The sequence below is a fragment of the Rhinolophus sinicus genome, chromosome 6, assembly GCF_057876585.1.
Source record: "Rhinolophus sinicus isolate RSI-liver-muscle chromosome 6, RSI-T2T, whole genome shotgun sequence".
Lineage (NCBI taxonomy): Eukaryota > Metazoa > Chordata > Mammalia > Chiroptera > Rhinolophidae > Rhinolophus > Rhinolophus sinicus.
In genome coordinates this window covers 14,138,918-14,159,197 of record NC_142506.1, presented here as the reverse complement: position 1 = coordinate 14,159,197, position 20,280 = coordinate 14,138,918, and the positions used below count along the sequence as shown (strand labels likewise).

Genomic DNA, 20,280 nt, shown 5'->3' with positions numbered 1-20,280 from the left:
TGAAAAAAAAGTAATAATTTATGAATCATATGTTTTGTCTCCAGAATTCATTCCAGCATTGGCAGCTTACCAACAGGATACCCCAAATTGCATTAAATCCAGTAACCTTTGATATTATGCTGATTTAAACTATTTAAAATAAACAGTATTAGAAATATTTTTCAATTTTGTCATTATGAAGGGATATGTCTTCAAAGAAGGAGGATAGAACCTATTTTACCCAACAGTTCGTTAGTTTGATATAGTTTGAAAATATATTGACTTATGGTATGTGAGCCTCTGTTTGACATATAGTATTTGAGCCTGGCCTTTGGTTTAGGAATAATAAGAGTGGCCCTGGCCCTGTCAGTCCTGGAGAGGAAGTAAAAATGGCTTTTCCCAAAAGTTAGTTAGAGCCTCCTCTTTCATACCCCCAGAGAGATAGCTCACTGAGATAAGTGCCTGCTTTCTAGTTCAATTTCTACAGCCATGTAATTCCAGACATTTGGGGATTGAGAACATTTAGAGAAGATTGTGTTTGAGCGTTGCAACGGGTTATATAGTTCAGTTGATACTGAGCAGTCTCATGCCATCTTGATAAATACAGAAGAGGAAGAAGAAACTGTTAAACTGAAGTTTGAAGGATTACATTTGTGCCCCAGGAAAAATGTGTTTGATAGTGGAATCTCTTAAATGTTGGAATGGTTGATTGAGGGAGAAAGTGGGAGTTTCTGTCCCCTTTTGCCTTGGGCTATGACTAGGTTTCTCCAATTTGAATGTTATAGTTCTGGTGTAGTCCTGTCTGAAAGCAGGGTACTGGGGCATATGATTTTTTTTCCAGTTTTATTGAGGTATAATTGACAAATAACAATTGTAAAGTTTAAGGTGTACAGCTGCCAATTTTTATATATGCGGACACATCATGAAATAATCAATGCAATCAAGCAAATGAGCATATCCATGACTTCAATAGTTACCTCTTAATTTAATTTAATTTTTTGTTTTGTTTTGGACTTACAGGTCTAAAAGGTTAGGATTCCATGGCCTGCCGCTTACACAAAGCACAATCACGTCACTGCAATTCAAAGGCAGGAAATGAGTTTTACCACAGGTTCCAAGGATGTGAGAAAGTGGTCTGCATGAGCTATAAAGGTATACAGCCTTGCTGTTTTGCATTCTTGCTGAATGCCAAATAGAGCTCCTCCATTCCTGGACCCCTGGGGGCATTTGGGTCCTGTCTTATCAGAATGACCACCAAGAGAGCCACCTCAATGCTGCTCATACAGGACACGTAGATAGATGTGACATTTTGTAATAAGGAACAGCTTTCTCAAGACTTGTGTTCCAAGTAAAAGTCGAACTCTAGCCTGGGGTAACGTTCTATCCATCCCAGGCCCAGCATCGGTTACCAGAGGGGAGGAACATTCAATGGAGCAGACTGCTGGAAAGGGCTCCTGGGTCAGGTTTCCCAAGAGCAGCTGCTAGTCATTGAGGCTTCTGAAACCTTCGAACAGAGCATGTGAGGTGTCTGACTCACAAGGGAAGCTCTGCAGCTCTGAACTCGGAAAGAAATGGCTTTGGAAGAGAAAGACAAAAGGGAGCAAGAAATGGCAGAGGCCACTGGACGAAAGGGGCAGGCATCTGCAGGCTGAGATAGCAGAAAGAGGAACATGTTTCTGAAAAGAAAAAGGAACCACTTTAAATTAGTGGGGATTTTTTTTTTTTTTTTTTTTTTTACTATATGTCAGAGGAAAATGGTTGTGGTGATAACTGGCCAAAATAAAGTTGTGAGGCCCCTTAGAATGGGAGCGGCTTGAAGCAGACACTAAATGAAGATAGAACCTATTTAGTTCACTACCCCAGGGCCATGGCCTGAAAGAGTGCTGAGTATGTAGGAGGCGATCAATAAATATTGTTGACTTAACCAATGAGTGAATGGCTCAACAAATCTGTGAATTTCATGAGTGCCCATGTGGCTTAGTGGAAAGAGCTCAAAGGTTAAAAACAGACATGTATGGATTTCAGACTTGCTGCTCTTGTTACTGTGTGATAGTGCTTTCCATCTCAATTTTTATTTTATTTTAAAAATTTGCCTAATAATAGCCACATTGCTCAATTAGATGAGACTTAAATGATGTGTCTGTCATATGTAAGTTCCAGGTATATATACACTGAGGACTTATTTCCTTCAATCCTTTTTGTTGGGTTTTTTATTTTTCCTGAAGTTTGGCAAGTATAGTTGTAATAGACAGCCCATAGAATCTGCTTTGTATTCTCAAAATTATCTGATACGTAGAAACAAGGCAAAGAGGACTGCATGTCCTTTTAGTGTCATTCTGGAGCATTGTTCTAATAGACCTACCCCAAAACTATTTAATGATTGAAGAGAAAAATGCCTTGGTTTGATATCCTGTTTATTATGGATCAGAGCCCTGACACTGTGATGTTACATTTTAACTTGTAGAATTTTGTCCAATGGAGATGCAAATCATTTCTGCCTAGTAGAAAATGTAACTGCAGAGGACAGTTTCTTCATTGTGTATCTAACCTAACTCAAATATTCTTTCTTTTACCCCTATAAATTATCTGTTCCTTAAATGTTCTTTGATTATATTTGATGATTCTGCTGATTCCCTCTTAAGTGAGTTAAATAAATTGATCATTCTATATTAAATCACTTGAATAAATTGATCATGTGAGTCATTTTTCACTTTTTGGAAATCAAACTTTGACAGCATTTAGAGATCTCCATCTTTTGCGAGCAACGCCTGGTACACACTAGGTACTAATCAGAGGTTTGTTGAATAAATGAGTGAAGAATAAACTAAGGCATGAACTACCAAAGGAAGGCTGAAGGAGCTCTGAGTCCTGCCAGCGCCATTAGGTTTAGCTTGGGTGGGAAGCCTCCATCTGCTTTTAGACTCAGAAACCAGTGTTAATTCAATCTAGATATTGATGGCAGAGGTTCTGTGTTTTCAGCTTTTAATATCTACCATCTGGTCTACCTCTTGACCTTGTTTCCACTCAAATGAACTATTTCCTTTTTTTTTCCTCCCTTTCTTGCTCCATGATTCCACCTTGGAAGGCATCCTACTCCCATCTCTTAACAATTCCAGTGTCTGCATTTGAGCATCCAAATTCTTTGCTTGATACTCTTATAATTCCTTAAGGTACAGACACATTTTCAATCTTTTTATTTTTTAAAAAGAAGGCATGTCTGTATCCTTGACCAGGTAGGAATTGAGTTTGCTAGGAATTGAGTGATTAGAATCTGAAAAAAAAAAAAAAAAAAAAAAGTTCTTTAACAATGAGAGGATCTATTTTTATCACCTACCAAGAATTCCGGATGTGGGCGGTCCAGATTCAGTTTGGCAGCGAATGACAGTGCCAGCAACCCAGGTTTCTTCTGTGTTTCCACGGAGACTTCCTTGGCATGTGGTTTTCATTTGCAAAAATGTTTTTTTGTGGTTATAAGATGAATGATCCTTTTCTAGCTTCAAGTTCACAGTCCAAGTAGAATGAAGGGGGAAAGGTGAAGGGCAAGGAGTACATTTTAGCCGAGTGAGTCCCCTTTTAAGGAGCTTTCCCAGAATCCATTCCTTGTGATTTCCAATTACATGCCCCTGTCACAAGTATATCATCTAGCTACCCTTACCTGCAAAGGAAGCTGAAAAATACTCAACTACCCTAAACCAAACCATGGATCTTTTACGAAGGAAGAAAGGGAAGGTAAATATGGGTTAGGTATCTAGTGGTGTCTATCATAATTTTCCCTTTAATTTTAACACATTTGATTTTGGTCCTCTGTCTGGGGTGTCTATCAAAATTCACAATTACTCAACAAAGACATAAATATTTAGAAGCCATTGTTTTAAGTTAAGTAATTCTGTATTATCAGAACCAATAAACTGAGGCATTGAGACCAGATGGTAGATATTAAAAGCCGAAAACACAGAACCTCCGCTATCAATGTCCAGTTTGAATTAACACTGGTTTCTGAGTCTAAAAGCAGACGGAGGCTTCCCACCCAAGCTAAACCTAATGGCGCTGGCAGGACTCAGAGCTCCTTCGGCCTTTCTTTGGTAGTTCATGCCTCAGTTTATTCTTCACTCATTTATTCAACAAACCTCTGATTAGTGCCTAGTATGTATCAGGCATTGCTCGCAAAAGATGGAGATCTCTAAATGCTGTCAAAGTGTGATTTCCAAAGAGTGAAAAATGACTCACATGATCAATTTATTCAAGCGACTTAATATAGCATAATAGCATAATAATCAGACATATGAGGCAAATTGGAGTTGAATCCCGATTATGCAGTTTGTGGTCTATGTAACCTTGGACAAACTTGCTTAAGTCTCATTTGTCTTCATCTCTAAAACAAGGGTAAAAGAATAGCACTGTCTAGCCATGGGTTTCTTTGAAAACAGAGTCTATGACAAAGCTCACATAGAAAGGTTTTAGTGGAAGGTCTAGTGTCAGGGCAACTAGAGTGGGGGTGAAATGAGAAAACTAAGAATATTTAATGAACTTTCATAAAATTAAGTTTCTAACAGAATATTAGAATTCTGAAAATATTTCCGTTCTACTGAAATCAAAATGTTCTTTATGTTATGAAATTATGGCAATGGGAGTTTGAGTTTACTTTTGAATGCTTTCATTGGAAACAAAAAAGGAAATTTGCCATCTCTATGCTGGTTCATATTTTTTAGAAATATCCCTGGCCCTGGTAATCCATTTAATTTCTAAGTTTTGTTTTTCACCCAATGTTATCATTATGGGAAGATGAGATCCTGTTTACTCTAAAAGTTAGGCGGTTTTCAGCAAGATTTCCAAGATTTGCTACCATTAAGAGAAATGGCTGCTTTTAAAACAAACTGTGCATATAAGACTTTTTATTTCAGTCCTGTTCATTGTAGTTCCTAAGTAGCTTCCAGGATAAAGAAGAAAAGAAACAAGACTATATGGCCTATGTCAAAGGTTTACGTAATATGAAGCAGGTACAGTGCCTGGAATATATTAGGTCCTCACTACATGTTTGTGGAACGAATTTAAACAAGGTTCCTTCTTGTCTCCTGTCTTTCATTGGTCAAGGCTCACATTCCAGGGCTCTCACTCCCCAGTATTTCATATGTTTGTAGAATGAGTGAAAAGTATAGGCCTGGTTTGGGCATTTGTAATACCTCTACCCCATAAAACATAAACATTATTTATCCTATGGGCATTACATGAGGAAATTATGGAAAGCATTTTATAAAACCTTTTCAATCATTGTTCATTATTAAGGAATGATAGGCGTGGACTGTAACAGTAATAAGGAAAGCAAACCTTCTAAAAGAGGAACCACACATGCTTCACATTCCCTTAGGAGGCTGAAGCAAAGAAAGAAGTGCCAACGGATTAGCCTTAATTCTCTTTACCACAACAGATGACAGTGCTTTGTTTAAAACAGTTGCTGAGAAAAGATACTTGATCAGGAAGAACATAACAGAGTCAGGGGGAAAGTAATAGAGCAATAGCTAAATACCAAAAAAGACAAGTTATTGTGACACCCATTTATGTCTCATAAAGTAAAGATGAGTTGACACTAAATTTCCAGTTGAAAGGTGGATTGTCAACAAATATGGCGGCATCACTGAAGCATGTTCCCAGTCACCTGTGACTACCTATCTTTGAAGTTGATTTTATTGAGGCCACCACAGTGTCCAGAACATTTGACAATTAGGTTTAAATCCAAGTACTTTCCTCCTTTTTTTTTTTTTCCTGGAAAAATGAATTAAGCTGGAAGGTAGCAGCTGAACAAATATTTGAGTTTGATAAAGGAATGGTGAGTTGATGAAGAACCTCAGCTAGCATTCAACAAGATTGGGTATCATTTGATGTTAAGCATTTAAAGCAATGATGTGTGTATTTGGGGGGGGGTACCCTTTGAACTTGGTCCACATGATTGAATTGTGGATACTTTCCTGTATTCCATGAAAATATATAAATGGAGCTTTCAAACATGTGCTCTTCCAATTCGATATTGCCCAGCTTAATAAATACCCACAAGAAAACCCAGGCTAAGGTAGATATTCAGATGTTTCCACTGAGTAAGTCATAGTTTGTGCTGTTTATTGGTTATTCTGTTCTGTGGCTACAATTCTTTGTAGGTAATAGTTTGAGACACGTTACAATGTTGAAGTATCTAGTGGAGAAGTCTCTGCTTTCACATTCAGAGGTCAGTACCGCTCCCAGATTATATTGCTTGCATAAATATAGTCATGGTTATAAAAATTATTGCTACATTTTGCAGAATATTTTTTCCGCTTCATTTTTGATTTATCTGTAAGTAGATCACATGTTTATGGATAAGAACTTTTTGAGCACTCTTTACTTATTCAATTACTTCATTGTTGTTTATTCCGAGGTACTCATTTGGGTGAGTATAACAGGACGTCACATGAATAGGTATTATTTTTTTCACTCAGAAAATAATATGTGCTCATTATGAAAAGAATGCTCTTATGAAAACAAAAATTAATCTATGTTCTCATCACTCAGTGATAATCAATGCTAGCATTTGAGTGCATTACCTTCCAGTTTCTTTTGCTAATGAATTATTTATTTTTTCACATAGATATGATCACACTGAATTTATACATTTGTGAAAGACCTTGAACTAGACCTTAATGATTCGTGTTAATGAGGGATGGGAGAAAAAAGAAAAAGGTCAGGATAAATGAAAACCCAAGACAGAGGAAAACTCTCACTGTAATCAATGGTCTAAAATTCTTCTTCCACCAAACCTTTTTCTAAAAGGCTAAGTAAGGATCACTTTCTTTAAACTTCTATCATGTTTCTTTTCTTATTTTCTTAAACAAAGGAATTAATTATGTGGTTATTGTAATTTGTTCTACATTATCTCATGTGAGCAACCTAACAAATATAATAAGTAATAGTTGTACAACCATTTAACATGAATTGATAGAATTGGGTCTAAAAACCAGGTGTCTGAACTCCACAGATGGTGTTCTTTCCATGACATCAGGGTCCCACCCTTGGGATTTGATTGGTTGCAAATACTCTTGTAAACTCTGTCTTGTGAGACCACAACTGTCTTAGTCACCTTGTTTGGCATCTGAACTAGCATAAGCTGAAGAGGTGTTGGAGGCCTGGGCTAAACCCCAAGTCCAAAGGTTCTCTGGGAAGCTGGTTAGTTTGTTCTGTTGTGCCTGTGATAAGAACATTAGAATATCTGAAGGGTGGATGTTTTGGTTGGAATCTTTGTTCCATTATTTCTAGTTGTATGATTTTTGAAAAATTATTTAACCTCCTGAGCCTTAATTTTCTGATCCATAAAATGGGAATAATAGTAGGCATAATTTATCTCATGAGGTTCGAATATGATCATGCACCTTACACGATAGAAAGTGATCGATAAAAAGTGCTCATCACATATTAGTAGGACAAACCAGGCCTTCCAACAAGAAGACATAAACCTTTGGATTGTGCTGATAGTAGCCACGCCTCCTAAAGATCCCTCACTGGTTGTTAGGCAAAATGGTTTCTAGTGCTTGATGTAATGAATGCCATCTTGAGAAGTAAGTTACTCTCAGTGACCACCAAGTCAACCAGGGGAAGGGTGGCACCTGAGAGAAATGTTTTTAAATAGATAAGTAGCCCATTAAGTTGTTTACTGCCTTGGAAGCAAACAAGCACGAGCCACTTGGCTACAAACCACCAGTGTTCCCGGAAGCAATACATATATATATCCCCCATCGCCTTCCACTCTGCTTCTGTCCCTAAGTTCCCTTAATAGACTCTTTGTTTAACTCTGCAGTTGCAAGGGGGTTAAAGAAATTTAGCTTCTTTCTTCATTCTCTCAGCTCCCATCTTCCTTTGGAGGTTGGTTTCAGTATACGTCGGGAAATTTTCCCAACACGAGGGGTCTTGGAGAATTTGCCTCCACACTTACCTTGTACACAAAGAGAGATAGGGAGATACTCAGGACTCTCGGTGAGAAAAAGGTTGGAGAGAATCTAAGCAGACATTCTCATTTGTTTCCAAAGACCTTTAGATAGCTGTGTCTTTGAATTTCTAGTATCCAAATACTTATTGATTAATATGTGGCAGAAAACTTTCAAAGTACTAGAGTTGTCCTAGTAAAAACAGAAGACTTCCAATAATGGTTTTTCAAATGAATCCATGGATAGTGGGTGTGACTTGTGTCTATTGTAATGGCACGTTTTGAAATAGTTTTTATTTTATTTTCTTTCTGTTTTCACTCTGTGCTCAGTGGAGCTCTAGCAGTTTCACAAAAAAGCATCTGGGGATTCCATGAGGAGCAAAAGAGATATCAGGAGGGCCTTAGATCTCCTCATCTGCTTCATTGAAAGTAGATATGCTTTAATCAGTCTTATTATTTGTTTCTTTTCCCCTCTGCAGAGAAAGTCCTAACGTTTTTCTTGGTTTCTTCTTTGAAATGAGCCTATCCTCTCCAAGGTCAACGGTGCTATTACTGAGATTGCACATATAAAATACCTGGCTCTCAATAAATGTATTATCTCTTCATCTCTTCATTCTTTTTAGAATATATTAGGAGAAGAAAATCCAATTTAGGCTGTGGAGTTTTTCAACTCAATCCTGATTCAGTAGAGAGAGATGAACCATCAATAATTCCTTAAATGGGGCTTTGGTATGAAAAACTGTAGCAACTGGAGGGTGGAGGAGAGGGGTATGAGCTCTACTCTGAGCCCCAGCATGCCAAGCATATGCCTTCTCTGGGAGGATTCAGTCGGAGCCAGTCTGACTCACGTTAATGAACAGATGATCAAATGGTTGATCCATGAGCTATAGGCCCTTCCCCATGTACAGACAGCTGCTTCTAATGGCCTTCACCCACTTGAACCTCATTTTCTACTCTTTTCTTAGGGCTGGCGAGGCACATCCTGTGCTGCGCAAATATGTTTTGCTAGGCGTTTATTTTGAGCAGTGTTTCTCCAATAATGTTTGAGAACCACTGATCTGGAGAGCTAGGTGGAGGATACACTCCATGAGTACACTCAGTTCTACGTGCGTGCAAACACTTGTACACACACACACACACACACACACACACACACACACACACACACACACTGCATCCACCCTTTTGTAGTAGAATGTCCATCACTAAATGCTTTAGTGTATCAAATCAGGGGTTCTCAAGGCTGGCTACACAGCAGAATCACCAACGGGGCTTTAGAAATTTCTGACGCGCAAGGAACATTCCAGACCCTTTAAATCAGAAGCTCTGGGAGAGACACTGCAGGTTATTCCAATATACAACCAAGTTTGAAAATCAGGGCACTGGATTCGATGTTGCTGCTGATGGGATGCGCTTGGAATCCATCTACTTTTTAAAAATAAATCATTCTTGTTTTCATAAATTGCCAGTTTTCACACAGGCTTAGTTTTGCTTCTGGCTATAATGAGACACCACTTCTCATGGTAAACAACGAGAAGACTGGATGAAACACATAAGGCAACTGTTTCTGGACATTAGACAATAGGCAGTGCAGGACTGTGATTCATGATAGAAGGGAAGTAAACAATGTGAACTTTATGTAGATCAGAGCTTTCTGTCTGGAAGCACTTCCCAGATTGCAGGGAAGGGAGGAGAATCTCTAGCAGCACAAAGAAGGAGACACAGTTTGGAATTTTGGAAGAGTGAGGTTTCTGGAATTTGAGGGTCAAAGTACTGGAGAGGAGGGAGCTGCCTGGAGAAAGCTCTCTACAATCTGCCAAAAGGACCCCTCGAGTATTATGTTTAATACTAAACCCCGGATGAGAAGGGCGAGACTCCATGAGGCTGGGCAAAAACAACCAAGGAACTGTAAACTGAAGAGTTCCTAGAATTAACAGGGAGTTGGGAGATGTTTGAGTTTTGATAAACCATAGAAAAGAGTTCTTGTTGAGGAGACACTGGAGGGTCACGCCTGACGAGAGAGAATAAACTAGCTCCTCTAGAGTCAAGGACACTCAAAACCTACCCTGAAAAGCTAATAAGAAAACTTTGAAAAGCTCAAGTTGAAAAACAAGTAATTTAAGTGCCTGCCCAAATAAAGTTCAATACCTTTTAAAGGAATGTTTTTTGTTTTTTTTCCAAATCCAGCATTCAACATTGTAAAATGCACAATGTCCAGGACCTAATAATAAAAAAAGTACTAGATGTGTGAAGAAGTAGAAAAACACAGCCTACTACAAGGAGAAGCATCAATCATTATAAAGAAAATAAAAAATGACAGAAGTAATGGGATTAGCAGGCCAGGATCTTAAAATAGCTAATATAAATACTTTCAAGGATTTAAACGCAAACATAAGTCTAACGAGGAGAGGAATGAAGGACTTTAGAAAAACAGAATTTCTAGAAATGAAATGATACCTGAAATGGAAAATTTCATTGGAAGGGATTAACAACTGATTAGACACTAAGAAGGGGGGTGGGGAAAATCACTGAATTTGGAAGCGTGGCAGTGGAAACTATGCACACTGAAACACAGAGGGCAGAAAGGCAAAACGAACAGAACCTTAGTGGTCAGGAGAAAAATATCAAATGTCAACATATCAAGTGTCAAGTGTAATCAGAGTTTCATAGGAAGGGGAGAGAAAAAGAAACCAGAAAATTATATGAAGAAACCCTGGCAAAAATTTCTGTAAATCTGATGAAAACTATTAATCCACATATTCAAGATACTTGACAGAACCCCAAGTAGGATGGGCAAAGAAAACCTCACATATTATAATAAAATTTTTGAGAGTCTATGATAAAGAATAAATCTTCAAAGCAGCCAGAGAAATGAAATACATATTCCATGCAGAATAAAAAAATAAGAATCTGTGGACTTCTAATCAGAAACACTGTAGGCCTGAAAACAATAGAATGACATCTTCAAAATGCTGAAAGAACAAAAGCTATCAACCTAGAATTCTCTATCCAGTGGAAAGACCTTTAAAAAGAAAAAAGAAATAAAGACTTTTTCAGATGAACAAAATCTGAGAATATTCATCACCCACAGACCTGCACTATAAAAAATATTAAAAAGAAGTTTTATGTGGAAGAAACATAAACCCAGATGAAAACTTGAAACTTGAAAAAAAAATAAAGAGAACTGGCAATGGTAAATATATTGTTTTAAACATAAAAGGCTCCTTTCCTTACCAACAGATAATAAATACATAAAAATTATTAATGAGCTATTTTATACTTTTTTTTTTACTACTAACTCTTTGACATTGATATGTATTATACACTTACATCACATTTCAATTTGGACTAACCACATTCTAAGTACTCAACACATGTGGCTAATGGTTACTATATTGGGCAGCATGGCTCTGGCCCATCAGCCTGGTTATTTTCTTAGTTACTTATTGTCATCTGAAAATAATATGCTTGCATTTTTTTTTTTCTGTCTCACCCTACTAAAATCTAAGCTCTTAAGAAGAAAGGACATTGTCTTACTGCTCTATACTTAGTGGCTGGACAGAACCCAGTCTGTGGTAGGTACTACCGTACTATATGTTTTTGTTTTTTTATTTTATTTTATTGGGGAACAGTGTGTTTTTTCCAGGACCCATCAGCTCCAAGTCAAGTCATTGTTTTCAATCTAGTTGTGGAGGGTGCAGCTCACTGGCCCATGCTGGGATCGAACCGGCAACCTTGGTGTTACGAGCACCACGCTCTAACCAACTGAGCCAACCAACTGCCCTACTATATGTATTCCTTAAAGTGTTTCAAAGAAGAAGACATGGATACTATGCACAGCATAGACAGGGATTCTGAGAATAAGAATGGTCCTTAGGTTAAGTCAGTATAGACTCTGAAATCTGATGGTTGTGTGTTTGAATCTCAGCCCTACCACCTGAAGTTGTGTGACTTTGGGCAAGTTATTTAACCTCAGTGCAGAGATGTCCAAAGTAGGTGGGGCCCTGGAACAATTGGAGGGAATTTTATTTCTGACTTTATTTTTGCTTATTGTTTTGAATTGCTAGGGGATGATGATAATAAAAGCCTTATTTTTCTCATTTAAAAAACCCAGCATACAGTGCACCCCCTCATGGTCTGCACCTGGGGTGTAGCACCTCACTGCCCCTCCCTTGATAAGCTGTGGCCCTGTGAGCTTGTGTTTTTTCATCTTTAAAATAATTTTTGTCCTTTTATTTAGCAAATACATATGTAGCCCTTAGTATGTGCCAGGCATAGTCTTAATGCTATATATATATATATATATATAGTAATCTGTCTAATCCTAGCAACAATCCTGGGAGAAAGGGGTGTGTGTGTGTGTGTGTGTGTGTGTGTGTGTGTGTGTTTAGTTCCCATTTTATAGATGAAAACATCACGGCCCAAATTTATACCTCTGAGAAAAAGGAGAACCAGGTTTTTAACTCACAGAATCTGACTCCTAAGAACATGCTCTATATTGCCTCTTAATAATAAGACCTTCCCTACAAGGTTGGAGACACTGTGTGCAAACTAGCCAGCACAGTGTCCAGCTCATAACCAACATTAAGCAGACAGGAGGCATTCTCATGATGGCTAGTAAAAATATTTTTGTCAGGTGGGAATCTGATATCATTGACTTTTTATAAGCACACACCACTACTCAGAAAGCAGAGTATAATTTGTGTGTTCTCAATCAGGCCAGGTCCACCCTTACGTGACACTGGAAAGAAATAAGCACTGGAGGAGTGGCGAAAGTGTTGACATTTTAATTAAATAAACTGAGAGCTTGCTTTTTTTCCCCTATGGCTTGAAGGCTCATATTATCTGATTCTGGGAATTCCCTAATACCCTCCAGAGGGATTTTTAGAAAGAGAATGTTCCAAAAGCATTCTCTCTCCAGGCTCTTAGCCTCAGAACAAGAATAACATTGAGTATTCTAAGGCTATGATATATCATATTTTTTTCTGATTTCGTAAATTTTAAAGCATGATTTAAACTTAAAAAGAAAACATTTAAATTATGGTATAATTCATATAAAGTGCACCATTTTTAAATTTGCACGTTAGTGGATTTTTACATTTGTATACAGGCATGTTACCACTACCCAGATAAAGATAGAATATTTTCAGCACTCCAGAAGGTTCCTTCATGTCCCCTCACAGATAATAATCCCCATCCAAAATAGCACCATTCTGATTTATACCAACTTAGACTCATTTTGCATATTCTTAACTTAATTTGAATGGCACTTTGAACCTGGCATATTTTGTTCAACATTGCCTATAAGTTTCACCTGTATTGTTGTCAGTAGCAGTAGTTCATTTTTTATTGCTGAATAGTATTCCATTCTGTGAATACTACCATTTATTTCTCCGTGTTTTGTATTTGGACATTTCATGAGTTTCTCATTTAGGAGTATTATGAATAAAGCATGAATGCAATTCTTGTATAGTTTATTTAATGGACACAGAATGTATTCTTATCAGATACATACTCACACATAGAACTGAGGGGTCATAGGGTTTGTGTATGTTTAGGTTTAATGGATAATGCGAAAGAGTTTGTTTTTGAAAACAGCAGCATTGTATGAGATTTCTACTTGCTGCCCTCAAGGATACTTGGTCATGTTACCTTGGCTCTTTAGAATAATCTGTATTTTAAACACAGTTTTATCATATCATGTATCACATTACATGTAACTAATTAGCAAAACACTACATTCTCATAGTTAAGGCAAAACCATTGCCAAATTGTAACAGCAAAAATTTCCATTGACAATTAAATCACTAGGGCTGTCGGTATTTTTTTTTTCCTGAACTCTGTTTTTAAAAATCAGCATTATTGAAATGTAATTCACCCAATAAAATTCACTGATTTCAAATGTAAAATTTGTTGAGCTTTGATAATTATATACAGTTGTGTAACCTTTATAGTAATCATGATATTTTTATCTCCCTAAAATGTTCTTTTGTATACCCTTAAAGTTAATTCTCTCTTCTGGACTCCTGATTGATTTGTTGATCTATCTTTTACTATAGTTTTGGCTTTTCTAGAATTTTACATGAATTAAACCATACAGCATGTCGTCTTTTATGTCTAGATACTTTTACGTAGCAAGATGTTCCTTAAGTTTGTTCTTGTCATTGAATTTATCAGCAGTTCCTTCATTTTTATTGCTGAGTTGTATTTCATTATACCATAGTTTATTCAGATGTTGATGGGAATTTAATTTTTTTCCAGTTTGGGGATATTATGAATAAATCTACTTTTTGAGTTGAAGTGTAGTTGAAGTATAAACTAATGTTCCCATATCTCTTGGATACATATTAGTAATGAAATTTCTGGGCATATGGTAAGAATATGTGTAACTTTTGAAGAACTTGCTACATTTTTCCAGTGTGCATTATCACTACCAATGTGAGAGAGCTATAGCTGTTTCACATACTGCCAATAATTGGTATTGTCAATCTTTTTAATTCTAGCCATTCTAATGGGTGTGTAATGGTATCTCATTGTAATTTTAGTTTGCATTTCTGTAACTATCAATGATAAGCATATTTTCATGGGCTTATTTCCCATCTGTACTCATTATTTTGTGAAGTATAATCTTTTGCATATAATCTGTATATAGTCCAGGCTCGTTGTCCTCTCGTTATTGTATTGTGAAAATTTTTAAGTATTCTGGATGCAAATACTTTGTCAAATACATGCATTGTTAATATTTCTTCCAGTCTATGATTGCCTTTTAATTTTCTTATTAATGTGTTTTGAAGAGCAAGTTTAAATTTCAATGAAGCCAAATTTGTGAATTTTTTATTTTATATTTCATGCCTTTGGGGTCCTATTTATTAAATTGATTTAGTCTTAGCTGAATCCTGAGTTGCTAAGATTTTTGTGTGTGTTTTTTTTCTTTCCCTGATGCTTAATAGTTTTGGCTCTTACATTTAGATCTATGATTCATTTTGAGTTACTTTTTACGTATGGTATGATGCAAGGGTCGAGGTTCCTATTTTTTTCCATTTGGATATTCAATTGTTCAAACATTTAAAAAAATGATTATCTTATTTCCATAGAATTGCCTTGGCATCTTTGTTAAAATTAATTGACCACATAGATGTATAGGTTTATTTCTATGGGATCGATTCTATTCTATTGATCTATATATCTATCTCTATACCAACACCACACTACTTTGATTACTGTATCTTAGAAGTAAGCTTTAAAATCAGGTAGTGTAAGTTCTCTTTGTTCTTTCTTCTCAATATTGTGGGCTATACTAGTTCCTAGGCTTCTCTAGGTCTTACTATACTCATTCCTAAAATGAGGAATTTTAAGAGGATATTTCATTTGCAAAAACGTCCCAATTCAGTATCTCTTGGTTTTGCTCCTGTTAACAACAGATGATCCAGTCTCTGAGATGTTTTTACTTTACAGTTATTATAAACACAGGTAGACTGTACTTGCTTCTCACTTTCCCAATAACCATTTGAAGTTAATTATAGACACCATCTTTCCATGATAAAAATCACTATCATATCAGTTCCCACCAAAATCCAGGACAATGCCGATGATATTTCTGCTTTAAATTTTGCAGTGTGTCCCATATTATTCCCTTTCAAATAATTTCTCTAGCCCTGAAAATACTTGCAGTGAAGGTATGCCTAATGTGTTGCTGTGTTCCATTCCTAAAGATCCATGACCTGCTATTGACAAGCTGTTCTTTAGGGATTTTTCTTGTTCCTTCATTTGAGAGATATTCTTCTGTCTCTTCATTTTGTTTCACTTTCTATGTTTGTTTATATGAATTAGACAAAATAGCTCTGTCTTCCAGTCTTTTTTTTTTTTAATTGGGAAAGGGGAACAGGACTTTATTGGGGAACAGTGTGTACTTCTAGGCCTTTTTTCCAAGTCAAGTTGTTGTCCTTTCAATCTTAGTTGTGGAGGGTGCCGTTCAGCTTCAAGTTGTTGTCCTTTCATCCTTAGTTGTGGAGGGCGCAGCTCAGCTCCAGGTCCAGTTGCCATTTTTCTAGTTGCAGGGGGGACAGCCCACCATACCTTGCGGGACTCGAGGAATTGAACTGGCAACCTTGTGGTTGAGAGCCCACTGGCCCATGTGGGAATCGAACCTGCAGCCTTTGAAGTTAGGAGCATGGAGCTCTAGCCGCCTGAGGCACCGGGTGGCCCCTCTGTCTTCCAGTCTTGAAGAAGTGGCCTTATAGAGAAGAGGGCTCTGTGCAGACTGTGTGTGCCAAGAGGTTTTTGGCAGGTCAGAAGGAGCTGAACAGGTGCTTAAGCTGTCCGGGCACTGGCCCACCGAACTAGAGCAGCTCTGGGTGGGGAGGCCAGGTGTGTGTCGTAATGCCCTGTTGATCCTCTTGCTCCTTTTGTTCGGCCGAAATGGGCTTGAACATGTGTCCAGGAACACACTGCAGCGACCGTGCAGGTAGGCCAGAGCACCTGGATAGAGTCTCTGCAAACCTGATGGAGGTGGAGAGGGACGTAAACAATGGCGCCCACTGGTGCCTCCAACCCTAGGGAACTTCCGCAGTGCCCGAGAGCCCTTGTGGCTCTCCAGTCTTCTCTACCCAGTCTCTTGGTTTGTTGTACCGAGAATGGTCCCGTGTGCAGAAGCGAGCTGTGTGCAGGCTGCACCAGCTGCATAGTCCCGGAAGCTGCTGGGAGCCGCGCATGCGCTCACAGGGGCACGGGCAGCAGTGATGGGAGCAGCCACTCAGGGCAGGAGGCCCGGTGCGTCGGCTGGTGAACCATGTTGTTCCCGCTTGCTCCCTTCGTTGGGAGGCAGAAGTGCTCAAAGCAGTGTAGCTGTGAACATGCTGCGGTCATCGTGCAGGTAGGTCAAAGCCCCACTTCCATGCTCTCGCTCTGTGGAAGTGGAGGGGGACATACTCGTAGACAATGGTGTGCAGTAGCTCCCCTGGCTGCGGAGAGTTCCAGAAGCTCCCGGAGGGCTCCCCTCGGCTTCCCAGCCTTCTCTATTCAGGCTCTTTCGCTTGTTTGTTGTCGGAAGCTGCCCATTCAGCACTTGGTTGTTTCTCAGGAGTAACTGCTACCCGTATACGCGGATAGTTCATCTTGCTCATCGGAGGGCGGGAGCTCAGCGTCTTCCTGTGCGCCGCCATCTTGGGCCTCCAACAGGCTGCTCCTTGGGACGCCACTCAAGGCTGAGGTGCTGCTAGTCCTGGGGTCCTTACCGCAGTTTCTAGGTTCCCTTTACACCTGCCCTCACCTCTGGAAGTAGTTCTTCATTAAATTCTCTTCAGTTAAAGTCTTTGAGCCCGTCCATCCTTTGACTGACACAGCCAATGTGCTCAGATATCATTGACCAGTCAAGCTTTACATGCTAGAATTATATTCCAAACCTTTGCCTAAAAAAAAAAGAAAACATACAAAAGCCATTTGGTCTTAAGGGATAGATGGACTCTTCTAAATGCCACTTTATAATTCTGCCTTTATACTTAAGCATAGATTGTCTCAAGTGCAATCTGAAATTTGGTTCCTCTTCTCCAATCCCTAGACCATGGGAGCAAAGAGAAAGTTCAAAGAGTTGAACTATTTCACGTGTCATTTAACCGTTTTTTATCTCTGGATTTCTTTATAGTGGAATGGAAAGGGTTGTTTGGGAGGACTGAGTGAGATAACATTTGTAATGTACTTAGTACAGTACCTAGAATATAGTTATTAATCAAAGAATTTTTTTTAGCTCAAAGTCTGAAGATTTATTGTAGTCCTCTTGACCTTCATTTAGTTTAGGTTATATCCTTCAGCTTTCTTTCTTCCTAATTGTTTCTGTAATTAGATTGCTTGGTTGCACCTGATCTTTAGCTATGCTTTCATGAACCTAAGACTTCTCTTCTTTGGGAAATAACACAGGTGTTCAGTATTGTATGTTTCCTAATTTTCTCCCTCCCTCTACTTGCCCATTTAATTGTATAATGCAGTAGTAAAGCAAGCTTCCACTGTGTTTTTTGGGAAGCTTTGTTTGAGTACTTTTGATTTAAAAAAGGGGATAATTATTACAGACTATTTTTTTGTTTGGTTATGCAAATCAATTTTTAAGGCTATTATCTGCCATTGACTCTGAGTTCACACTGCTTAAATACAAAGATCTTTATTTTGTTAATTTTCCTGGCCATTGTGTACAGTAATCTATTTTTTTCATTATGGTTGCATATATATATATATATATATATATATATATATATATATATATATATCCAACATGTATATGTATGTCTATATATATGTGTATATATAGACATATATGTACACGTATATATATGTTGGATATACATATTTGATATATACCGTGTTTCCCCGAAAATAAGACCTAGCCAGACAATCAGCTCTAATGCATCTTTTGGAGCAAAAATTAATATAAGACCCAGTCTTATTTTACTATAAGACGGGTCTAATATAACATAATATAATATAATACAATACAATACAATAATATGACACAACACAACACAACACAATACCAGGTCTTGTTTTACTATAAGACCTGGTCTTATATTAATTTTTGCTCCAAAATATGCATTATAGCTGATTGTCCATCTAGGTCTTATTTTCAGGGAAATGCAGTATCTATTTGAGATATATATATATATATATATATATATATATATATATACACATACATACATATACATACATACATATACATGTATATATATATGTATATATATATGTATATATATATATTTGAAGTTCTTTTGCATTTCAGCTCTTCAATGTTTAAAGCAGAAATACAGGCCAAATTATGTAAAATTTTGTGCCCTCAAACTTAAGGAAATTATCAATGAATTACAAAATAACACCAATGGCTGGATTAGATATTAAGAGAATACAATTTCAGAATCACTGAATATAAAAATGGACACTCCAGAACTCTTTATATTTACAAATTAATTTTTATTATAAACAACATATATTTATTGCAGAAAAATTTAAATATGCATACATAAAGGAGAAAAACTTAAAAATAAAATATTTTATTGAAAATGTGCAAAACTTGTCTTTAAACATATATATATATAGAAACATAATTTTACAATTCATAAATGTGGTCACATTGTATCCCTTGTTTTCCTGGTATAGTTTTTGACTTCATCTACCTCTTATCTTCATATACCCACCAAAAATCTGATCACATTACATCTCTGTGAAATCCTTCAATGACTGTAGGATAAGTATGCAAATCAGAATGTTTGGACCTTTAACTACTTTCCAGTCGTCCACTAATCTCCTGAAATTTTTTTCTCTTGGTGCGCCAATCCCACCAAATCTCTTTCAGTTCCTCGAATCTGACCCTAGGACTTTGACACATGTTCCCTAAACTAGAACATTTCTTCTCTGTTTGTTAATTACCTCTCAGTCTCAGATCCTCAGGAAGCCAGAAGGCCTTCCTTGCCCTGGCCTTCTTGACTACGTCAATATCCTCATTATAGGCTTTATAAGATGTAACTTTCCTTTGTAGCATTTACCTGAGTTCAGTTCTGTATGTGACCATTTGATCAGTGTCTGTTTCCTCCAGGAAGCTGTAAGAGACACAGAGGAACTCCCGTGTCTGTTTTTGCTTCCCACTGAAATTCTAGAACTAGGACTACAGTCCTATGTGTTGAACCAGTGAATGGTGATCATAGACACAATCTGTCCTCGAGAATTTTATAATGTAGACAGGTAACAGAAATTGTTATGTCTTGGGTAAGGTGTTATGATAGAGCTATCACATGCTGTGGGAGAAAGAAGAGACACTCAAACAGGATTTGTAGGCATGAGAAGGATACCTGAAACTTCTTTCTAATCTGAGTGTCTACCCTGAGATGTGAAGAGTGAGGATGAATTAGCCACATGCAGTTGGCGGGTTCTAGAGAGCGGTCTTAGAGGAAAGGAGAATATTACAGGCAGACTGAGCAAAGCCACACAGTGTAAGGAAGAATGAATAAGTTGATGAACTCAGATTTTCAATATGGCTGGAGCAGAAGAGGGAAGAAAGGTGGCATTTGAAAGATAAAAATGATAGAAGTAAGCAGGTATTACGTTAACATGGAACACAGACTATAATAAGGATTTTGTAGCTTATTCTGAGAGTAATGGGCTATCACCAAAAGGATTTTGAATAGGGACATAGCATATATTTTATAAGTGCTATGGTTGTAATACAGGAAATAGACTGGAGTTTGGCATGACTGCGACAGTAAAATCAATTGTGAGGCAGTTTCAGGAATCCTGGTGAGAGATGATGCTGGCCTGGAATAGGGTCATCAGAGGGGATGAAGAGAGGTTGATGGATTTCAGAAATATTGAGAAGGAAG

General features: G+C 37.6%; 1 non-coding gene across 1 annotated transcript; it reads right to left on the bottom strand.

Moving 5' to 3' along the window:
- Positions 1–11,630: 11,630 nt before the first annotated feature.
- Positions 11,631–11,707, bottom strand: TRNAT-CGU (transfer RNA threonine (anticodon CGU)). Its single transcript has one exon. It is a non-coding gene; the product is annotated as a tRNA-Thr (tRNA).
- Positions 11,708–20,280: the final 8,573 nt, after the last annotated feature.